Source organism: Dasypus novemcinctus, unplaced genomic scaffold (assembly GCF_030445035.2).
Source record: "Dasypus novemcinctus isolate mDasNov1 unplaced genomic scaffold, mDasNov1.1.hap2 scaffold_183, whole genome shotgun sequence".
NCBI classification, from domain to species: domain Eukaryota; kingdom Metazoa; phylum Chordata; class Mammalia; order Cingulata; family Dasypodidae; genus Dasypus; species Dasypus novemcinctus.
Window position 1 is genome coordinate 98,737 of NW_026688166.1, and position 20,421 is coordinate 119,157.

The 20,421-nt window shown below is 41.3% G+C and overlaps 1 long non-coding RNA gene and 1 pseudogene across 2 annotated transcripts in view; one reads left to right on the forward strand and one right to left on the reverse strand.

Moving 5' to 3' along the window:
- LOC131277610 (uncharacterized) overlaps nt 1-15,039 on the forward strand; it is a 35,042-nt gene extending 20,003 nt beyond the window's left edge. Inside the window, exons 1-3 of one of the 2 annotated variants that reach the window (XR_011648203.1) lie at nt 6,843-6,974; nt 7,512-7,550; nt 13,671-15,039. This is a non-coding gene — a long non-coding RNA (uncharacterized lncRNA). Of the gene's footprint in view, nt 1-6,842; nt 6,975-7,511; nt 7,551-13,670 lie in introns of those variants that run through there. The other variant, XR_011648204.1, reaches the window with a different exon arrangement.
- LOC131277606 (NHL repeat-containing protein 3 pseudogene) lies at nt 7,807-10,229 on the reverse strand (annotated as a pseudogene).
- Nucleotides 15,040-20,421: the final 5,382 nt, after the last annotated feature.

Genomic DNA, 20,421 nt, shown 5'->3' on the forward strand with positions numbered 1-20,421 from the left:
GATCTTGTATCCAGTGACCTTGCTTAACTTATTTGTTCCAGGGGGTTTTTGTAGTTTCTTTGGGATTTTCTATGTAGCACAAGGGGCTCTCTAACGTCTTCTGTTCCAATCTGCCTTTTCATTCCTTTACTTGCCTAATTTGGCTGACAGGGACTTCCAGTACAATGTTGAATAAGAGTGGTGAAGTGGACAGCCTTCCCTTATTCCCAACCTGGGGGGAAGCATGCAGTTTTTCACCATTAACTATGTTAGATGCTCTTTATCAAGCTATCAAGTCGAGGTGGTCCCTCTAATCCTAACTCGTTTGGGGTTATCATGAAAGCTTGTTGGATTTTGTCAGATGTCTTTTCAGTGTCAACTGATATGATTATATGATTTCTCCTTTTTAGCCTGTTGATCCTCTAGATTACATTGATTATTTTTAAAAAATTTTTAGTTTATTCATTCCCTGTTCCCCCCCCCTGTTGTTTGCACTCACTGTCTGCTGCTGTCCGCTCTCTATATCCATTTGCTGTGTGCTCTGTGTCTGCTCATCTTCTTTAGAAGATGCATTGGGAACTGGTTCTGTGACCTCTGATGTGGGAGGGAGGTGCTCAAACACTTGAGCCACCTCAGCTCTCTGCTTTTCTTATATCTTTCCTCTTTGTGTCTCCTGCGTTGCGTCATCTTGTTGAGTCAGCACGCCACATCTGCCCATTGCTCCAGCTCACTGTCTTGCTGGTCTTCTCCAGGAGGCACTGGGAACCTAACCCAGGACCTCCTATGTGGTAGGCAGGAGCTCAATCACTTGAGCCACATCTGCTTCCCTGCATTGATTTTTTTTAAGGTTTATTTTTTATTTATTTTTCTCCCCTTCCCCGCTCCCCCCTAGTTGTCTGCTCTCTGTGTCCATTTGCTCTGTGTTCTTCTGTATCTGCCTGTGTCAGCGGCACCCAGAATCAGTGTCTTGTTTTTGTTGTGTCATCTTGTTGTTTCAGCTCTCCGTATGTGCAGCACCATTCCTGGGCAGGCTGCACTTTTTTCACGCTTGGTGACTCTCCTTACAGGGTGCACTCCTTGCATGTGGGGCACCCCTATGTGGGGGTGCCCCTGTGTGGCACGGCATTCCTTGCACACAGCAGCACTGCGCATGGGCCAGCTCCATACAGGTCAGGAAGCCCTGAGGATTGAACCCTGGACCCTCCATATGGTAGACCGACGCTCTATCAGTTGAGCTACATCTGCTTCCCTCTATTGGGAATTTTTGCCCCCTTTTTTCCATTTTCTGGAGTAGATTGCATAAAATTGGTTTAATTGTTTTTTAAATATTTGGTGTAATTCTCTAGTGAAACCATCTGGGTCTGGAGATTTTTGGGGGAGTTTTTAAAATTACAAGTAAATTTGTTAGTAACTTGAGGGCTATTTAAATGATCTATCACATGTTGGTTATAGTAGCTTTTTTTTTAAGATTTATTTATTTATTTCTCTCCCCTCCCCCCCTCCGCCCCCGCCCTGGTTGTCTGTTCTCTGTGTCTATTTGCTGTATGTTCTTCTGTATCTGCTTCTGTTGTTGTCAGCGGAACGGGAATCTGTGTTTCTTTTTGTTGCGTCATCTTGTTGTGTCAGCTCTCTGTGTGTGTGGCACCATTCCTGGGCAGGCTGCACTTTGTCGCTGGGCAGCTCTCCTTACAGGGCGTACTCCTTGTGCGTGGGGCTCCCCTATGCGGGGGACACCCCTGCATGGCAGGGCACTCCTTGCGCGCATCAGCACTGCGCATGGGCCAGCTCCACACGGGTCAAGGAGTCCTAGGGTTTGAACCGCCATCCTCCCATGTGGTAGATGGACGCCCTATCCACTGGGCCAAGTCCGCTTCCCATATAGTAGCTTTTGAAGTGTTGGTAAATTTCACCAGAATTGTCTAATTATGTAGAAATTGTCATAGTTTTCCCATATTACCCCTTGAAGTCTTTTTCCAAAATTGGAAAATTTTCTGCTATTATTTCTTTGAATAATTTTCTAGCCCCATGTTCTTCCTCCTTCCCTTCTGGGACTCTGATGACATGAATGTTAGATGTTTTGTTGTAGTCATACAATTCTTTAAGGCTCTGTTCATTTTTCCTTTCTATTTTTGCTGTTCAGATTGGGTAATTTTATTTTTCTATTTTTCACTGATTTTTTTTTTTTCCTCCAGCCTCCATCCTGTTTTTAAGCTCATCCAGAGACTTTTTTTATTTCAGGAAAATTTTCAGTCCTAGAATTTCTGTTCAATGCTTCCTAAAATCTTGTATCTTTGCTGCGGTGATCAATTTTTTTTCATTTGTTTCAAGCATGTTTATAATTGCATTGCTCATTAAAGCATTTTTATTATGGCTGCTTTTAGAATCCTCAGGTATTCTAATATCTTGGTGTTGATGACTGTTGATTTTCTTTTCTCATTTAAGTTTTCCTTCTTCTTGGTATGATGAGTGATTTTCATCTCAACTTTCTAGTTTTCTTTTCTAAACATTTGACTTGGGTCTTTTTGTATTTTCCAAGCCTGTACTTAACTTTTTGAGTATATAGAATATAGTTGTAATAACTGTCTTTATAAGTCTTTTTCTGCTAATTCTAGCACCTGCATCTGTCTGGATCTGTTTTGATTCATTCATTATTCCCCTCACTAAAGGTTATGTTTTCTTGTCAGTTTGCATGCTTCATAATCCTTTGTTGGATGCTAGACATTGTGAATTTTACTTTGTTAGATGCTGGATATTTTTGTATTACAAAAAATCTTCTTGAGCTTTATTTTGGGACATAGTTAAGTTACCTAAAAACGGTTTTGTCCTCTTCGGTCTTCCTAGTCTTTGTATGATTTCTTAGGGAAGTCCAGTGCATTGCTCAGGTGAAAGTTATTTTCCCCCACCTCTGAGGCAAGCTCTTCCTGCAAACTCTACCCAGTGGCCTATGAATTATGAAGTTCTCCCACTGCAGGCACTGTTCCAGGTCCTCCAAGAGTCCTGGGTATTGTTTCCTCCAATCCTTTTGGATGGGTCTTTGCCTGAGCCTGAGTAATTTCCTGATCAGTACCGTGCTAAATGAATATTCAAGGGGACCCTCTGCAGATCTCTGGGGGCTCCTCTCTGTGCAACACTCTCCCCTTTGATACTTTATCCTATGAACACTGGGTAGCTGTATTGATCTCCCCACACTCTCAATTCCATCTCCTTAACCCAGGGAGTCCTCCAGGCTCCATCTTAACTGTCTACCCTGGTACCACAGGCTAAAATCTCTCTCCAGGAAGTATGCTGGGCCAGTTGTAGGGCTCATCTTATTTGTTTCCCATTTATCAGTGATATTACTATCCTTCATTGCCTGAAAACTGTTGTTTCGTGTTTTGTCAATTTTGCGACTATTTCAGGTGGGTAGGTTAACCTGGGCCCTGAAACTCCATCTTGCCCAGAAGTGGAAGACTTCCATATTTGTTTTAATATAAATAAATACGTTCTTTATTTAGCTATTACATGTATTTTTTTTTATTTGAGCCTCAGTTGTATAGACAGTGAGGAAATTTTTTTCCTTAATTTAAAAATACTTATGGTCATTTTGTTGTATTTATGTTCTTAGTTCCATTAATTCCCGTATCTTACTTCCATTCCCTGAACTCATATAGGCAGCAATTCTAATGTGTATTGTGGATATCCTTTTATTTATATGTGAACTTGTAAAATGTATAATTTTTTTAAAACATACTTTTAGTTTTACTTCAGCCATGTTAGGTTATTCGTGAGCTGTGAATACTGGCTATGCTACTTAGTAATAAGCCCATCGGTTCTACAAACTACATTGTAAGCTTGATCTCTAGTTATAATTTTTTTTTAAGATTTATTTTATTTCTCTCCCCTTCCCCTCCGTTGTCTGCTCTCTGTGTCCATTTGCTGTGTGTTCTTCTGTGTCCACTTGCATCTTGTCATGTGGCACTGGGAAACTGTCACTTTTTTTGTTGTATCATCTTGCTGCGTCAATTCTCCGTGTGTGTGGTGCCACTCCTGAGTGGGCTATGCTTTTTTTACGTGGAGTGGCTCTCCTGGAGGGATGCAGTCCTTGCGCATGGGGCACCCCTACGTGGCGGACACCCCTGCTTGGCATGGCACTCCTTGCATGTGACAGCACTGCACATGGGCCAGCTCACCACATGAGTCAGGAGGCCCTGGGTATCGAACCCTGGACCCTCTATATGGTAGGCAGATGCTCTATCAGTTGAGCCACAACTGCTTCCCATCTAGTTATAATTTTTTATGACCACTTATTTGTAATGAACATAACCAAGATTCTACTGGTGGTTTTTTGTTCTTTTGTCACTTATGTTGCTCTATGTGTATTCATTCCATTCAGACTGCTTCTAATTGATTCTTTCTCTGTCTACCACTTTTAATTGATGCTCTTTTATCTGCCTCCTGCCTTTCACTTGTGAGAATTCCTCTTGGGCACATTCACAGCAGCAGGATTACTAGGTCTCATATTACACACATGCCTGCTCTACATTCTATTTGATAGCTTCCATGTGGAAATTATTTGCAATCTTAGTTTTGGAATTTTATTTTTAAAAATCTATATTTTAGACTTGTCAATATCTTTTTTTTTACATTTATGGCATCACTGTTGTTTAATGCCATGTCTTCCTTTTAGAATCAGGTTTTTAAAAAATTTCATTGGTTTAAAAATGTATAGTAGAGAATAAAACAATTTAAAGTCATTATAAATTTACAGCACATTTTAATGATTCTAAATGATTTATTTTGGTGATCCTAAGTGCAAAAACCTGAGAGTTAACAGTTTTCATGTTGGCTACCCAATCTATCCAGCCTTAAAATCCAATAATGTTTAAAGTGTGCAAATGCTATGAAGGTGGAAAGACAGATTCCCATTTACTGAAAAGAAAATTAAGGCACAGACGAGACTCAAGATCATAGCACTTGATCAGTGGCACAACTACATTTATAAACACTCTTCGTATACAGGACAGGAATTCCTGTTGGCAGATTTACTTTCTTAACTGCATTTATATATGATCCAAGCATTAAAAAACAAATGTGAATTCTTGAAGTCTGGAAAACAGACTCCCAACTATAAGAATGATGAGGAAAATTCACAGTGTAACCTGGAATGGAGAGGGGGTCGATGCTAGGTGTATTAGTCAGCCAAAGGGGTGCTGATGCAAAATACCAGAAATTGGTTTTATAAAGTATTTATCTGGGGTAGGAGCTTACAGATACCAGGCCATAAAGCATAAGTTACTTCCCTCACCAAAGTCTACTGTCACGTGTTGGAGCAAGATGGCTGCCACGTCTGCAAGGGTCCAGGCTTCCTGGGTTCCTCTGGCTCAGCTCCTGTTTGCTCCACAAGGACAGCTGTAGATTATAAGGCTCTCTAGGCTTTGCGTCCCTCCACAAGGACAGCTGTGGACTATCAGGCAAACGGCTCTGTCTCTTTCCATGGGGCTCTTACACTAGACTTCAGCATCAAACTCCAACATCAAAATCCCAACATTAAGAAACCCCCAACTCTGTTCTTTGCCATGCTTTTTATCTCAACTCCCTAATCATAACTCAGTTTTGCACAGGTACAGATCAGAATGCAAACATAATCCAATACCTATTTTTGGAATTCTTAACTATATCAAACTGCTACACTAGGAAAGGGGAAAAATGATTTGAAAGATCATAATATGGCAAAGTTCTGCCAAACATAACCTAAACTAGGAGAAAGAAAGGTGGCCTACGCTGGAAAGCCAATATTCAGACAAAGGGGGAGAGAAAGGTGTTAAAATAGGATAGGAACTTATTTATCTCAGTATCTCCCAAGTGTTTGGCACACATCTCCATATGAATAATCCTCCTATTGAGGTAGAAAAATATTGGAAGTGAACTGAGTTTATGTTAAAAAAAAAAAAAAAAGAAACAACAAGCCCTATTTTTAATGCTATCCGTAACATTCACATTATCTGGAGGAATCCCTTTCAGGAAAGTAATTAGATGCCATTTTATTCCTACATTTACAGGTTTTGATATTAAGTAGTATCTTATAACCGAAGGAACAAAGCCAAGTTGGATTTAAAAACAAAAAACAAAAACCCACCGAAGTTCTCAGCAGGTCTGTGACACACGGTGCCTAAGGACCCTGCTTCCCTCCTCAGGGCCTAGCAGGCTCCTGCTGGGGTTCCCGCCTCCCGCCTGGCTCGGGGCAGCGCTCCTCCTGCCCAGGGCCGGCCGGCGCCCTCGGGCCGCGATCGCAGCTGGCCTCCCCGTGGCTGACAGCCACTCAGGGCCGAGGTGGCCTGCCTTTCCTCTTTACCTCTAAAGGACCTAGCGCTCAGAGGGAACGCAAGTTACACAGCACGTCTGACTCGTCTCCAGCAGTTCATTTTACCTAAGGTGAAAAAACGTTTCCAGTTTTTCTTTCACACTTTTAAAATGAAAGTTAATAGAGCACAAAGAACGTTACATTAAAAAACATACAAAAACCATGAGGTTCCCATATACCCCACTCCCCACCCCCACCCCATCATTTCTGTAAATTGTATTTTTTTAAAGATACACACATCACAAAAAAATGTTACATTGAGAAATATAAGAGCGAGGAGCGTGTTAAAGGGCCAAGATCGTTCGTGGCTAACCGCGCCGGGCGCTAAACTTGCTTTGCCCCCTGGAGGGGCCGCCCACGCGGCGCTGCCTGGGGCTGGCCGCGGCGGCACGGTGGCGTCGCGGGACCAGCCCACGGGCCCGCGCACGCGGGCTAGTGCGGGCGCGCGCCGAGCGCGCGGCCCCGCCCTCCCATGTGCGCGTGCGCGCCGGGCCGCGTGGCCGCCCCAGCCAGGCTGGAGAGGGCCGAGGCTGGGGGAGGACCGAGGTTGGGGGAGGGCCGAGGTTGGGGGAGGTCCGGGTTCGCGGAGGCGGCCTTTCAGCGGGACCGCGGGGAAGGGGTCCGGCAGTGGGAACAGGCAGGCGCGAAGTGGGAGGTGCGTGGGGAGGCGGGAAGGGAGCCCGGGTCCTGGAGGGTGGGCAGCAGAGGGGCAGGGAGGGCGCGGGCCCTGGGGGGGTGGGCGGCAGGGGGGCGGGGAGGGCGCGGGCCCTGCGGGCTTGTTCTTCGCGCACCGGGCTTCCCGGGCTGGGGGTGGGGGAATGAAAAAAATGTTCTGTATCCCCCACACCCCACTCCTCCCGCACCAACAACCTCCCTCATCATTGTGGCACACTCATCGCACACCGCCAACACATTTTGGGGCACTGCTGCGCCACATAGATAATAGTTTACCCTGTAGTTCACCCTCTCTCCCAGTCCATCCAGTGGGTTATGGCAGGATATAAAATCTAGCATCTGACCCTGCCATATCATTCAGGACAACTCCAAGTCCTGAAAATGCCCCCACATCACATCTCTTCTTTCATCTCCCTGCCCTCAGCAACTACTGTGGCCACTTTCTCCACATCAGTAAGTTTGCAGTTCTTCCAATCAAATATCCTCTCAACCTATTTTTGTTCCCATTTTCCCCCAGGAAGAATTAGTCGACCAGGAAGAATTAGCAGTTATCTAGGTGAGTCCCTCTTTCTAACCTCATTTTTCCAGAATTACATTTATTTCATTAAAATATCCTTGGGGTGCAGATGTGGCTGAAGCAGTTGCGTGTCTGGCTCCCACATGCCTTCCCGCGGGTGCCTCCTAAAGGAGAGAAAGGGAGCAGACAACTACCGTGAACAGTGAGCAGACGGATGAGAGGCCACGGGGGACAGGGACGTGGAATATCCTCACGTATTTACAAGTAACAGTCCCCCGAAGGCAACAAAACGTGCTTCTTAATAATACAAAAACAAATCTTTATGATATTAGATTAGGTAAAAATAAACATTCTTGTAGCTGAATTTCATTTTTAAGAACCTGACCATGAATTTGAGACTAAACTTCCACTTGAAAGACCTCCAAGAAAAAACTCATGAATCAAATGAAGGAAAATAGCTACTCAAAGGAACGTCCTTTTGTGCTTGTTTTGCCTCCGTTTCTGCCATGCAGATTGCTCGAGTCTTGCTACCCACATCTAAGAAATGAGATGAGTGGACAGGGTGCAGCTCGGTGCTGAGCGTGACCTCCTAGGAAAAAAGAAGAGATGAGGTGAAACTTGAGCCGCAAGCTGGCTGGTGCGCACAGAACAGACGCCAGTGCGTCCCACTGGGGCACGGCCACGAGTAAGATCCAGCTGTGCCATCACCCAGTACTTCCCATCCGGTGAATGGGACCCAAGAAGGTCCCTTTCCTGTGAAACAGCCCAGGCTCCTAACCATTCCGCAGTGTCTCTATCAAACACTTGGGTTCTTTATTTCCTAGGTCATTTGTAAAGATCTCCTGTGCCCTCCACATATAATTCTGCAGGGTTGTCAAGTAGCAGGGGATTCAAACTCAAACCAGTGCCCCCACCCCTTTCTTTTTTGAGACCCCGGAGCTGGGGATTGAGCCTCGGACCTCGAACAACCACCCCACCCCCCCCACCCCCCAGCCACAGGGGCTCTTCTGAGTTGTTTCCCTCATTGCTTTGCTCCTTTTGTTCTTGGAGGCACCGGGGCCTGAATCGCACCTTCCAGGTGGGAAGCAGGCGCGCCACCCTTTGCGCCACCTCCTCCCCCCAGGGCCCTTTTGCCCGGCGTGCCCGACACCTGAACAAAATCACCAAAGGAATCGTACTTTAACAGCGCGGCCGGAGGGGCCTTCCACCAGCCGTGCTCCAGACGGAACGCCCACGCGGGGCGCCAGCCGGAGTGTCCAGGCTCGGGAGTGTCCAGGCCTCCGCGGGCACGAACGCCCCCGGGCGCTGGCCAGTGTGCCCCGGGCCGGCCGGGGAGGGAGCCAGCTGCCGCACCAACCCGGCTCCGGCGAAGGCTCAGTGCTCAGGCCAGCCCCCGCCCCGCGGCCAGGGAGGCTTTCAGTTCCACAGGGAGTGTTAGGAGCAGGGCTCGGTAAATCTTAGGGCCGCAGCACCGCGGCGGCAGGGCGGGCGGCGCCACGAGGCCGGCACCGCCGGGAAGCCCCGCCGCCGCGCACGCTCCGGGCCTCCCGCGGGGCTGGCGGGGCGCGCGGGGCCGCGGGGCGCGTGGGCTGGCGGGGCGCGGGGCCGCGGGGCGCGTGGGCTGGCGGGGCGCGGGGCGGCGGGGCGGCGGGGGCGCGGGGGCTGGCGGGGCACGGGGCGGCGGGGGCGCGGGGCGGCGGGGGCGCAGGGGCAGCGGGGGCGCGGGGCTGACGGGGGCGGCAGGGAGCCTGGCAACGCCCACTCAGCCCGCGCCGCCCCCAGCCTTGAGCGCCCTTAGAATCAGTTTTCAGTTTTGGTACTTTACATCATCTAATGATTCTTTCAAGTAGTGCTCATGGGTTGAAATAAATCTGCGTTTATAGGCCTTATACTTAATTTTTTTTTTTTCTAATTGAGAATTTTAGGATCCAAATTACATTCCCTTAGCAGATGGAAGCCATTGCTCTCTTGGATTCCCGGAAAAATTGTTGCTGCCTTATTTTGGTTCCTTTCTATTTTATTGTTATGTTTTTATCAGAAAGTTATATCCATTTACAGTTGAGAATAGGTTGAAATCGTGGTTCCTTTCTAGAGCTGCCCAAAAGTCCTGTTGTAGTCGTCATTCATTTTCACCTTAACCAAAATTTCTTAAAAGGGTAAAGCAGGTGGTTGCTCCTGTCCACAAGGCACATTATTTTATTGGTTCTGTTAATTATGACATGATAAAAAGTCCTAGACCGTAGGTAAAAATTGAAAAGGTTTGATCAAGGTGAAATTCAACTTCCATCACCAATTATATTCTGTGAAAATATTCCTCCTAACATAAAATATGGAAGCAAGTATTATTAACTGCAAGTTTTATTATACTTAACAATTATAATTAAGACTATCACAGAAGAATAAAATTATCAAAAAATTTTTTGATGATAATATATGGAATGAATATAAACCTAACAAGAAAGCACCCTTGTCTTAACCTGACTTGTATATTCCTACTATGTTCAATAGTCTCCTGTTTTAATATAATAGTACATATAATCCAGGGGATCATATTTTTTCTCCAGTTTGGAGAAATTATCTTACTATTAAAGTACTGCCCCAGTGCATTCTCTTCTCTCTGCTTCTAAAACATTTAGTAGTTGGCCACTAGAAACCTAGCTCAGTCCCTTAAAACTATAACTCATGCTTACTCTTCTTTGGCACTGCATTCTGGAACATTGACCAGATCTTCCAGCTCACTGTCTTATGCTTCAAATTTTCTTCTTCTTTGCTATTTCGTTAATATTATCTAAATTTTTTTTTTTGTATTTTGACCTTTTTAACATCTCAGACTCCTATTTTTTTTTTTTATTTTTTTGAGTTAACCGGGCTGGGGATTGATAACCTCATATGTGGGAAGCCAGTGCTCAACCACTAATCTATACCAGCTCCCCAGAGGTTTTTTTTCCCTCCTCCATTTGTTTGCTTTTTGTTATTGTTTTAGGAGGTACTGGGGATCCAACCTGGGCAGGCGCTCAAGCACTTGAGCCACATCCGCTCCCCCTAATTCGTTCTTTTTCATAATAGGCATTTCTCCTTTTATAGATGTCTTGTCTCTCATTTCTTTGGCTATGTCAGGTAAACATCTTTCAAAATCCCCATTTTTCTGTACTGGCTACGTGTTTTCGGTGTTAGCTCTTGTCCTTCTGATTGGCAGCCGCCCTTTGGGGTGCTGGTTTTCCTCGGATGTTGTGCTTGCATTTCTTGACTGGAAAGTCCTGCCACTGACTCCAAGTCCTCTATTTACCTGTTTTCTTCTTCTTTTTTTATCTTTCTATGGAATTAATTCATTACTTTAATATATTTAAAAATTTACTTTCAAGGGGTTAAAAACAACCAAGAAAATAGAATAGGAAGAAGAGGCCATGTCCAGGGGAGCAGATGTGGCTCAAGTGGTTGAGCATCCACTTCCCACATATGAAGTCTCAGGTTCAATCCCTGCTACCTCAAAAGAAAAAAAGAAAGAAAATTGGTGCACTGATGGCCTTCATCTACTAAATTATTTTTATTTTTAATTTTCAAATTTACTTTTGAGGTACTGGGGCTGGGGTTTAAACCTGGGACCTCATTTGTAGGAAGCCAGCACTCAACCACTGAGCCACGTTGGCTCCCCGAATTATTTTTAATCAATTTTACTGATACATATTCATAAAGCATACAATCCATCCAAAATGTATAGTCAGTGGTATTTCTTGTGATCACAGAGTTGTGCATTCATCACTTCAATCAATATTAGAGTGTTTTCATTATTCCAATAATAATAATAAAAAACAGACAAACCAAAAACTCTACCCCTTAATCTCTCTTTCCATCCCCTGCCGTACATAGCTGCTATTCTGTTTCCATCTCTCTAATTTATTTGTATTTATATTTTGTATAGATGGAGTCAAACAATTTGTAGTACCTTTTTTTCTTTTTACCCTTAATAGAAGATTGTTAATAGATTACTACACACTATTTTATTTCTTTATTCCCCCTCATTGTTTACGCTCGCTGTCTGCTTCTGTGTCTCTTTGCTGTGTGCTCTTTGTCTCCTCCTCTTCTCTTTAGGAGGCACCAGAACCGAACTTGGCATCTCCCACGTGGGACAGAGGCACTCAGTTGTTGGAGCCATCTCACTTCCCTGGTTTGTGGTGTCTCTCATTGTCTTTCCTCTTTGTGTCTCATTGTTGAATCATCTTGTTGCATCAGCTCACTGTGCCTGCCCATCACACTAGCTCGCCTTTTTCAGGAGGCACCGCAAACCAAACCTGGGACTTCCCATGTGGTAGGTGAGAGCCCAATCACTTGAGCCACATCCACTTCCCCTATTAACATTTTGCATCCTTTTTTTTTTTCTTTTTTACCCTTAATGGAAAATTTTAAGTATATTAGTATACACTATTGCCCATAGTTGGCATTGGTTGTATTTTTGTCTAGTAACATCTTTTTTTTTTTTAAGATTTATTTTTTTTTATTTATTTCTCTCCCCTCCCCCTCCCCACCCTGGTTGTCTGTTCTCTGTGTCTATTTTGCTGTGTCGTCTTCTTTGTCTGCTTCTGTTGTCAGCGGCATGAGAATCTGTGTTTCTTGTTGTTGCATCATCCTGTTGTGTCAGCTCTCTGTGTGTGCGGCACCATTCTTGGGCAGGCTGTACTTTCTTTCATGCTGGGCGGCTCTCCTTTGGGGCGCACTCCTTGCGCATGGGGCTCCCCTACATGGGGGACACCCCTGCGTGGCAGGGCACTCTTTGTGCACATCAGCACTGCATGTGGGCCAGCTCCACATGGGTCAAGGAGGCCCGGGGTTTGAACCGAGGACCTCCCATGTGGTAGATGGATGCCCTACCCACTGGGCCAAGTCCACCGCCTCTATTAACATCTTGTAATATTAATATATATTTGTTCTGTTTCAAAGAAAAATAGTGATATATACGCAATGTTAACCCATACTCCTATTTCACATGAGGTTTTGCTACGCAACACAGTCCTGTGTTACTTTTTTTAGCTTTCTTTCTAGTAATGTATATGACCTTAGACTTTCTCTTTCAACCACTATCATACCCATATTAACACCGCTAGTTACACAAATGCTATGATGTGCTTTCACCATTTCTGCACATTTCCAAAGATTTACAAAAACTTTTTAGCAATTCTGTGCAGATTAAACCTCAACTTTCATTCTCTAACCTCATTCTCTTTTCTGGTGACCTATATTCTAATTATTAACTCCATGAGTTTGCAGTCATTACCTGGGTTGTTGAATAGCAGGATGGGACATTCAGTGGGGTGTGGGGTGCCAGGGGGCAGTGTAATGGCATGGGACTCCCAAGGTGCCTGGCTGCTGGGGGAGAGGGGGCCACTGCTGCTGCCTCATTGGCCACCCTCAGCCTGCGAGTGAGCAGACAGCTGCCTCTCCAGGCTCAGGGAGGAGGGAGCCTCAGGGCTCGGACCGCCCATGGAGCTTCTCGCAGCTTTTCAACTGTCATCTCCTACAGCGTTCTGGGTGATGGGTCTAACCCTATGGTCATCCTATCTGAATTCTTCAAAATTTTATGTACATTGAGGGTGACCTTTCTCATTTTCCAGCTATGATACCCATTTATATTTTTAAAATATCTTTTGTCATTTCTATGAATTTTTGTCAGAGAGGGGACTGCAGTATGTGCTCTGAAAGTCACTTTGATTCTGTTTAATTGTGCACATCTATGAGAAGTGTTAGGTAGTTCTTGGGGGTGGGGTAAGAATGGTTGTACAAGTTTTGGAATCAGGGAGACCTGGAATTAAATCTCAGCTCTAAAATGTCTTTTTTTTTTCTTAAAGATTTATTTTCATTTATTTATTTCTCTCTCCATTGCATTGTTTGCGCTCGCTGTCTGCTCTCTGTGTCTATTCACTGTGTACTTGTCTTCTTAGGAGGTATGGGGAACAGAACCCGGGACCTCTGGTGTGTTTGGTGGTCGCCCAACTTCTTGAGCCACATCTGCTTCCCTAAAATGTCTTCTTTAAGGCCTTTGTTTAATATCACTCAAACTTACCTTCCCCACCTGTAAATGAGGAAAATAGTGTTTATTATTTCTTCTTATTAAATTTCCATTATTAAATGGAAAAGTTTGTAAGGTAGTTTTCTCTTTCTTTTCAGCCACAGGAACCTGCACACTGAGCTGGTTGACACCTGCCCTGTCAAGTCTCCATGATGCTGGGTCCCGAGGGAGGCGAAGGATTCGTGGTCAAGCTCCGTGGCTTGCCCTGGCCTTGCTCTATTGAGGATGTGCAGAATTTCCTCTCCAACTGCTAAATTCAAGATGGAGCGTCAGGCTTTCATTTCATCTGCACCAGGGAAGGCAGATGGAGTGGTGAGGCTTTTGTTGAACTCACATCAGAAGATTATACCAAGTGGCCTTGAAAAAAGGACAGAGAAACCAGAGGACACAGATGTACTGACATATTCAAGTCTTAAACAGAACCAAAATGGGTGCTGAAGTACAGTGCTGCATTTAGTACTAGTTAAGACAGTTCAAGTTAATACAGCTTATTTTCTAGGAAAACCCTTCTTTTGTCTATGCAAGGAACAGTAAGTGGTTATTTTTTATTTTTTTAAAAAAATATTTGTGTATTTTTAAAGATACATAGAGTACACAAAATATTATTTTTTACAGAAGTCTGTACTTTATGCAGTTACTCACAGTTACTATGCTATCATAACTGAAATTTCAGTTGTGTTGTTGGGAGACTGATATTTAATTGATGCCTTCTCTGATGTGGGAGTCCACTCTAGCAGGCCCCTTCAAGCATTCTGTCAACCCTGGATGTTGACTTGCCACCTGTTAGCTATAACTTGGATATTTACATTTCTTAGCGCTTTGAGACTGTGTATTTTTTTGTATAAAGAAAGCAAGTTTTTATTCAATAAACTTCTCCTAATATTGAAAAAAAAACCCAAAATCCTGAGAAAGCAAGGATTACCTCTGTAATATAGTGCTGTCACATTTTATGGAATTTAAATCAGGATTCACTCAAATTTAAAATAATAAGAATAAATGTTTGAAAGTTGTAGGTAGTTCTCTTAATCTTTTAAAAATTGTCAGGAATCAGAATTTCAAAACACTCTTGAATAGTAAAATGGGGGCTATGTTGTTACTATATTTGGTCCCTTTAACTAGCACTCAAAACTTCAGTTCATTGCTTGCCTGTATCCTGTAAATGTTTTGTATGGCTTTGACAATTCTGTGACTGATCTGGTGACTTGTGTTGCTATTTTACTACTCAGTGTTGTTATAATTCAGAATCTTTTAAAGGTATCCATTATTATGATTTGTTGGAAGAAAATATTTCTCTTTAATAAAATTCTTATTTATTATGAAAACTAAAAAATAATTCAGAATCTTTTTTTGAAAACCGAGCTCACCCAAGTATTCATTTAGTAGTGATGTTAATGATGATTTTGTAAAATGTGAAAATTGATAACTCTGGAATAGATTTTGATTTTTAATAAAATTTGATTTTGTGTATGGTGCTGTTAAAATGATAGTCAACTGGGAAATCCTGGGGAAATAAAAAGCAGATTAAAACAAAATTTCTTTACAACATTTGTAGATTTATGTTCTTTGAGGGTGCAGCCTCTCTACATTATTCCCAATAGGAAAATTAATAAGTACATAGGGAGTGACTCTTGCCATGTCTTCAGTTACACATTCTGTACTTTGCTGCTGTGTATTGTAACATGGGTTTTGTTGTTGTTTTTTTCATTTTGGTTTTAGACTTTAGAATATGCATGTAATTTTCACAAGAATGGGAGCATGCCTTAATTATTCATGTGTAATATTCTACATGATCCAGTGAAACTGTCTCTTTTAAAAATTAATTAAAAATTTTTTTCTGAATCATAAACTGAAACAATGTTTATAGATCTTTGGACAATTATGTTTGTATATAATCTTAGAAATAGACTTGGCAGGTTAAAAGTCCATTTATATTTTGATACCCAGTAGCCTCCCAAAGTTGGAGATGGTTATGGCCAGGAATAGTTGCCCAAACCTATACCAACCATAGATAATGATTATTCTTTTTAAACTTTTCTAATAAGTCAAAATGGTATTTTTGTGGCTTTTTTACATTTGCATTTAGTTTTCAATAATGAAATTTATCAGTCATTAACTTTATTGTTTCTGCCTTGAATATTAGGCACATTCCACCTAAATACTAATATTTTACATTATTCACTTTAAGAACAATAATTTACTTAAAAACTTCAAAAACTGAACTGATATAAAATTCTTTTTTATTATGGATGAGGTACAGGTACAATCTTATTCCAGATGGTTTGTTGTCCTAACAAGATTAATTGAATTCTTTCCCCATAGCTTTGAAATACTTTTATCAAGTAAGAAATTCCAGTGTTCTTCATTCTGGTACTTTTCTTCTATGGAAGCACTACCAAACAGGTTGGAATCTTACAGTAGTATATTTACATACCTACATATCATTGTATACATCATTCATATCTCACCATTATTTTATATTTTTTTCTTCTGATGAAGATTATAATTGTTCTATTTAATAATTTCACTAAAGTTGCTTTTAAAAATTTTGCCATTATATTTGGAAACTGAAATTTAAAATACAGTGACATTGATAATCACTCAAATAAGATGAACTACTTAGGTATAAACCTAAGGTGTAAACAAAACAAACCTTAGGTGTAAACAAAACAAACATACCCCAGGACTTTTATGCTGAAAACTACAAAACAGTGATTGAAAGATATCAAAGAAATTCTACAGAAATGGATCTAAATACTGTGTTTGTGGTTTGGAATACTCAACACAGTAAAGATGTCAATTTTCCTCAAACTGATATACAGTTTAATACTGTTCTCATAAGTCTGGCAAGAGATTTTGTAGCCATCAACAAGATTATTCTGAAGTTTATATGAAACACAAAGAAATTAGAATAGCTAAAATAATTTTGAAAAAAGAAGAATAAAGTAGGAGGAATCACTTTACTCAATTTCAAGACTTATTACATAAGTATAATAATAAAAACTGTGATTTTGGCAAAGGGAGAGATATATTGATCAATGGACAGAATAGAGAACCCAGAAAGAAGCCCCATAAAAAAAGTGCAAACGCATGGAAGGATAGGATTTTATCATGGTGCTGAAGCAATTGGTTATCCAGAGGCAAAACAAACGAGAACAGCAACCCCAAAGTGTCAACTTAAACCTTATTATACCTTATTCAAGAAATAACAAAATGGATCAAAGACTTAAATGTAAACTGTAAAACTGAAAAGTTTGGAAAAAATCTAGGAGAAAATCTTTGGAACCTAGAACTTGGTGAGTAGTTTGTAGAAATGACACCAAAAGCTTAACTCATAAAAGAAAAACTAAATAAGTTTGACTTTGTCAAAATAAAATACTTTTGCTCTGTGAAGGACCCTATTAAGAAGATGAATAGAGAAGCTACTGATGGGGAAAAACAGTTGTATGTCAAATATCTGACAATAGACTCATATCTAGAATATATTAATCATTCTTAAAACTTAACAGTAAAAATCCAATTAGAAAATGTGCAAAAGACACAAAGAGACATTTCACCAAAGAGGATATAAAGATGTCAAATAAGCATGTAAATAGATGTTCAACATCATTAGCCATTAGAGAAATGCAAATAAGACCACAGGAGTTATCATTACATACCTATTAGCATAGCTAAAAAAACAACAGTGACAACATGAAATGCTGGGAAGGATGTGAAGAAACTGGATTTCATATGTTGCTGGTAAGAATGTAAAATAGTACAACCACTTTGGAAAATTGGTGTTTCTTAAACAACAAAACATGAAATTACCATGTGACCAAACAACTGCTCTTCTATGCATTTACCCCAGAGAAATGAAAACTCAAGTCCTCCCCAAAACCTGTATTTGATTGTTCCTGGCAGCTTTGACTGTAATACCTAAAAACTGGAAACAACCAAAATCCATTCAAGAGGTGAAAGGTTAAACAAACTGGTATATCCATACCATGGAATCCTACCCAGCAATAAAAAGAAATGAACTATTGATACATGCAACAAATTGGAAGGATTTCAAGGGCATTATGCTGAGTGAAAAACAGCCAATTTCAAGCAGTCACATAATGTGTGAGTCCATTTGTATAACATTCTCAAAATGACAAAATTAGAGCTGGAGAACAGAAGAGTGTATGCCAGGGATTAGGGAGGGTGGAGGGTGGGTGTGACCAAAAAGGGGACCCAAGGGAGATCTTTGTGGTGATGGAAGAGTTCTGGATCTGGATTGTAGTGTTAACAGAAATCTATACATGCGGTAAAATGACACAGAACTACACTCATACTTTATACCAGTGTCAGTTTCCTGGTTTCAATAATGTACTCCAGTTAGGAAAATTGTAAACTATGGGGAAGTGGGTCCTGAAAGACCAATAACTGAGACTCAATATCCCTCCCAGAGATGGCTCCCTTGCCTGTTTGCTTGTTGTCTGTTTTTGTTTTTTTGTTTTCCCCTTTAGGAGGCACTGGGAACTGAACCTGGGACCTCCAATTGGGAGGTGGGTACACAACTGCTTGAGAACATCTGCCTCCTGCTCGTTTGTTTTTGCTCATTGTCTTGCTTGTTGTTTTTGTCCTTTTTTTCTCCTTGTCTGTTCTCATTGTCCACTTGTTTTTGCTCAATGTCTGCTTGTCTGCTCACTGTTTGTCTTCCTTAGGAGGCACTGGGAACCAAACCTGGGACGTCCCATGTGGGAGATGGGTGCTCAACTGCTTGAGTCACATCTACTCCCCCTCAGTATATATTTTTAAAAGTAGTTTTATTCACACACCATACAATCCACCCAAAATGTACAATCAATGGCTTTCAGTATAATCACAGTGTGCTTTCATCACCACAATCAATTTTAGAACACTGTCATAGCTCCAAAAAGAAGAAATTCTCACCCCTGATTCTCTCCTGTTATTGACACTTAGCACTGGTGTGGTACCTTTGTTACAATTGATGGAGGAATATTAAAAATCACTGTTAACTCTAGACCATAGTTTGCATTAGGTGTATCTTTTTCCGTATACCACCCTATATTAACACCTTATAATTTGTTCCAGTTCATCTAAAAGTCAATATTAAGTGCTGCCTTCACATCTGGTAAAACCAGGAGGGCCTGGAAAGACCTAACCTAACTCTGTTCCTGTGGATAAGATCCTAGCCAAGCAACTCTCCTTATCACGAGACCAGTCACGGCATCTGCTTATCCCCCAGTAATGGGCTCCAGTCCCCTGCCAGTCCAGGGAATTTTCCCAACAAAACAATTACACATCCAGCAGGAACCAAACAGAGCCTGCCCCCCACAGCCCCTCCTTGCTCACTTTGCTCCCTAGTGCATCCCCCAGGTAGCCCTGTGTAGAACCTGATATTCTCTTGCCCAGTCTGTGTATATATGGCCCAATAAGCTGCCACTGATGGCGTCTGTCCAGTGGGAGGTGTCGTGTATTCTGCCTTCCCTATAACCTGAGGCAGGAAGCCATACCTCACCTAAAGAGTGAAGGGAGGTGAAGGACACAACTGGGTAAGGGTATGAGGGAGCTCTGGTTACAATCTCTGTAATTCCCTGTGAATCTATAATTATTTCAAAAATAAGTTAAATCTATCATTTAGACTATTTGGAAAAGAGGAGCATATACAGTGTTTGCTAGAGCTAGCTTGTCCTGACAGGCTTGTATTGATTCCTGTAATTAATTTCAGGAATTTTGTTGGTTGCTAACCAGCCATTATTAAAATGTTAATGAGGGCATATGGGAATCTCCTCTATTTTTTCAAGGTAACATTTTGTGTGATCTATGTATCTTTTAAAAATAAATAAAAAATATACTAAAAATGTTAATGATATAAATTTACCATGGAATAAATTATATTTAAAAACATTTTTACAAAATAAAATGAAACAGCAAGGTGCAAAAACATATACAAAAACCGAAAACCCTGAAGACATTTGATTGGATTAAAACAGTCTTTTCATTTAGGAAAGTGGTATGTATTTCTATTCATTCAAGACTTCCCCCCCCCCCCCATGTAGCACAGTCCAGCTTATAATTTTCTTTGGAGGTTTAAAAAAATTTTAATGCTAACTAATGTATATGTTTGATGCTACTGTGAATGAGAATTTATATTCTGGCTTTTCTTAAAGTAGAAGAAATGATAGATGTTATATTGGTCATCTCTCAATAATACTATGTTTGATTAATTGTTTTATGATATTTTCCATCAGAAAGATACTTTGTTTCCCTTTGAAATTAGGGGCGATCCTTGACATTTTGAGAATGACTTATTCTCCAATAAATTTTACTCTGATACTTTACGCTTATATCAATGATACTTTCCTCAATCAATTATTACATTGGAGATTGCAAAGTGGTGTTTTCTCATTTTGTCATTCCTTTTGCATGCATTAGCTGGTGTTCTTTCAAGAAGAGGTGTTCTTTATTTTCTTTCTCATGTGTATCACTATAGACTTATGGATTTAAAAAATTTATTTATATTCAATATGTTACAATCAAATGTAGTCTTCATTTTTAAAAAGTCTGTTATTTTATGTAATTGTCTTAAATATCTCTACATAAATTGAGAAACACATGGAACAATATTATAATTATTGCTTCAACCATCAAAATCAATTTAGAAAACTTGAAAGGAAAGTCTGTTGTACTTAATCATATTTTTACTCCTTTTTTCCCTTCTTTTTTTCACTTCCTTTTGCTTTCAAAAACTTACTTTAGTTATTTTTTTAGGTTAGGTCTTCTGGTGACAAATTCTCTTGGTTTACCTTTGTCTAAGAATTTATTAAATTTCCATTTATTCTTTTTTTCTCTCTATTTTATTCT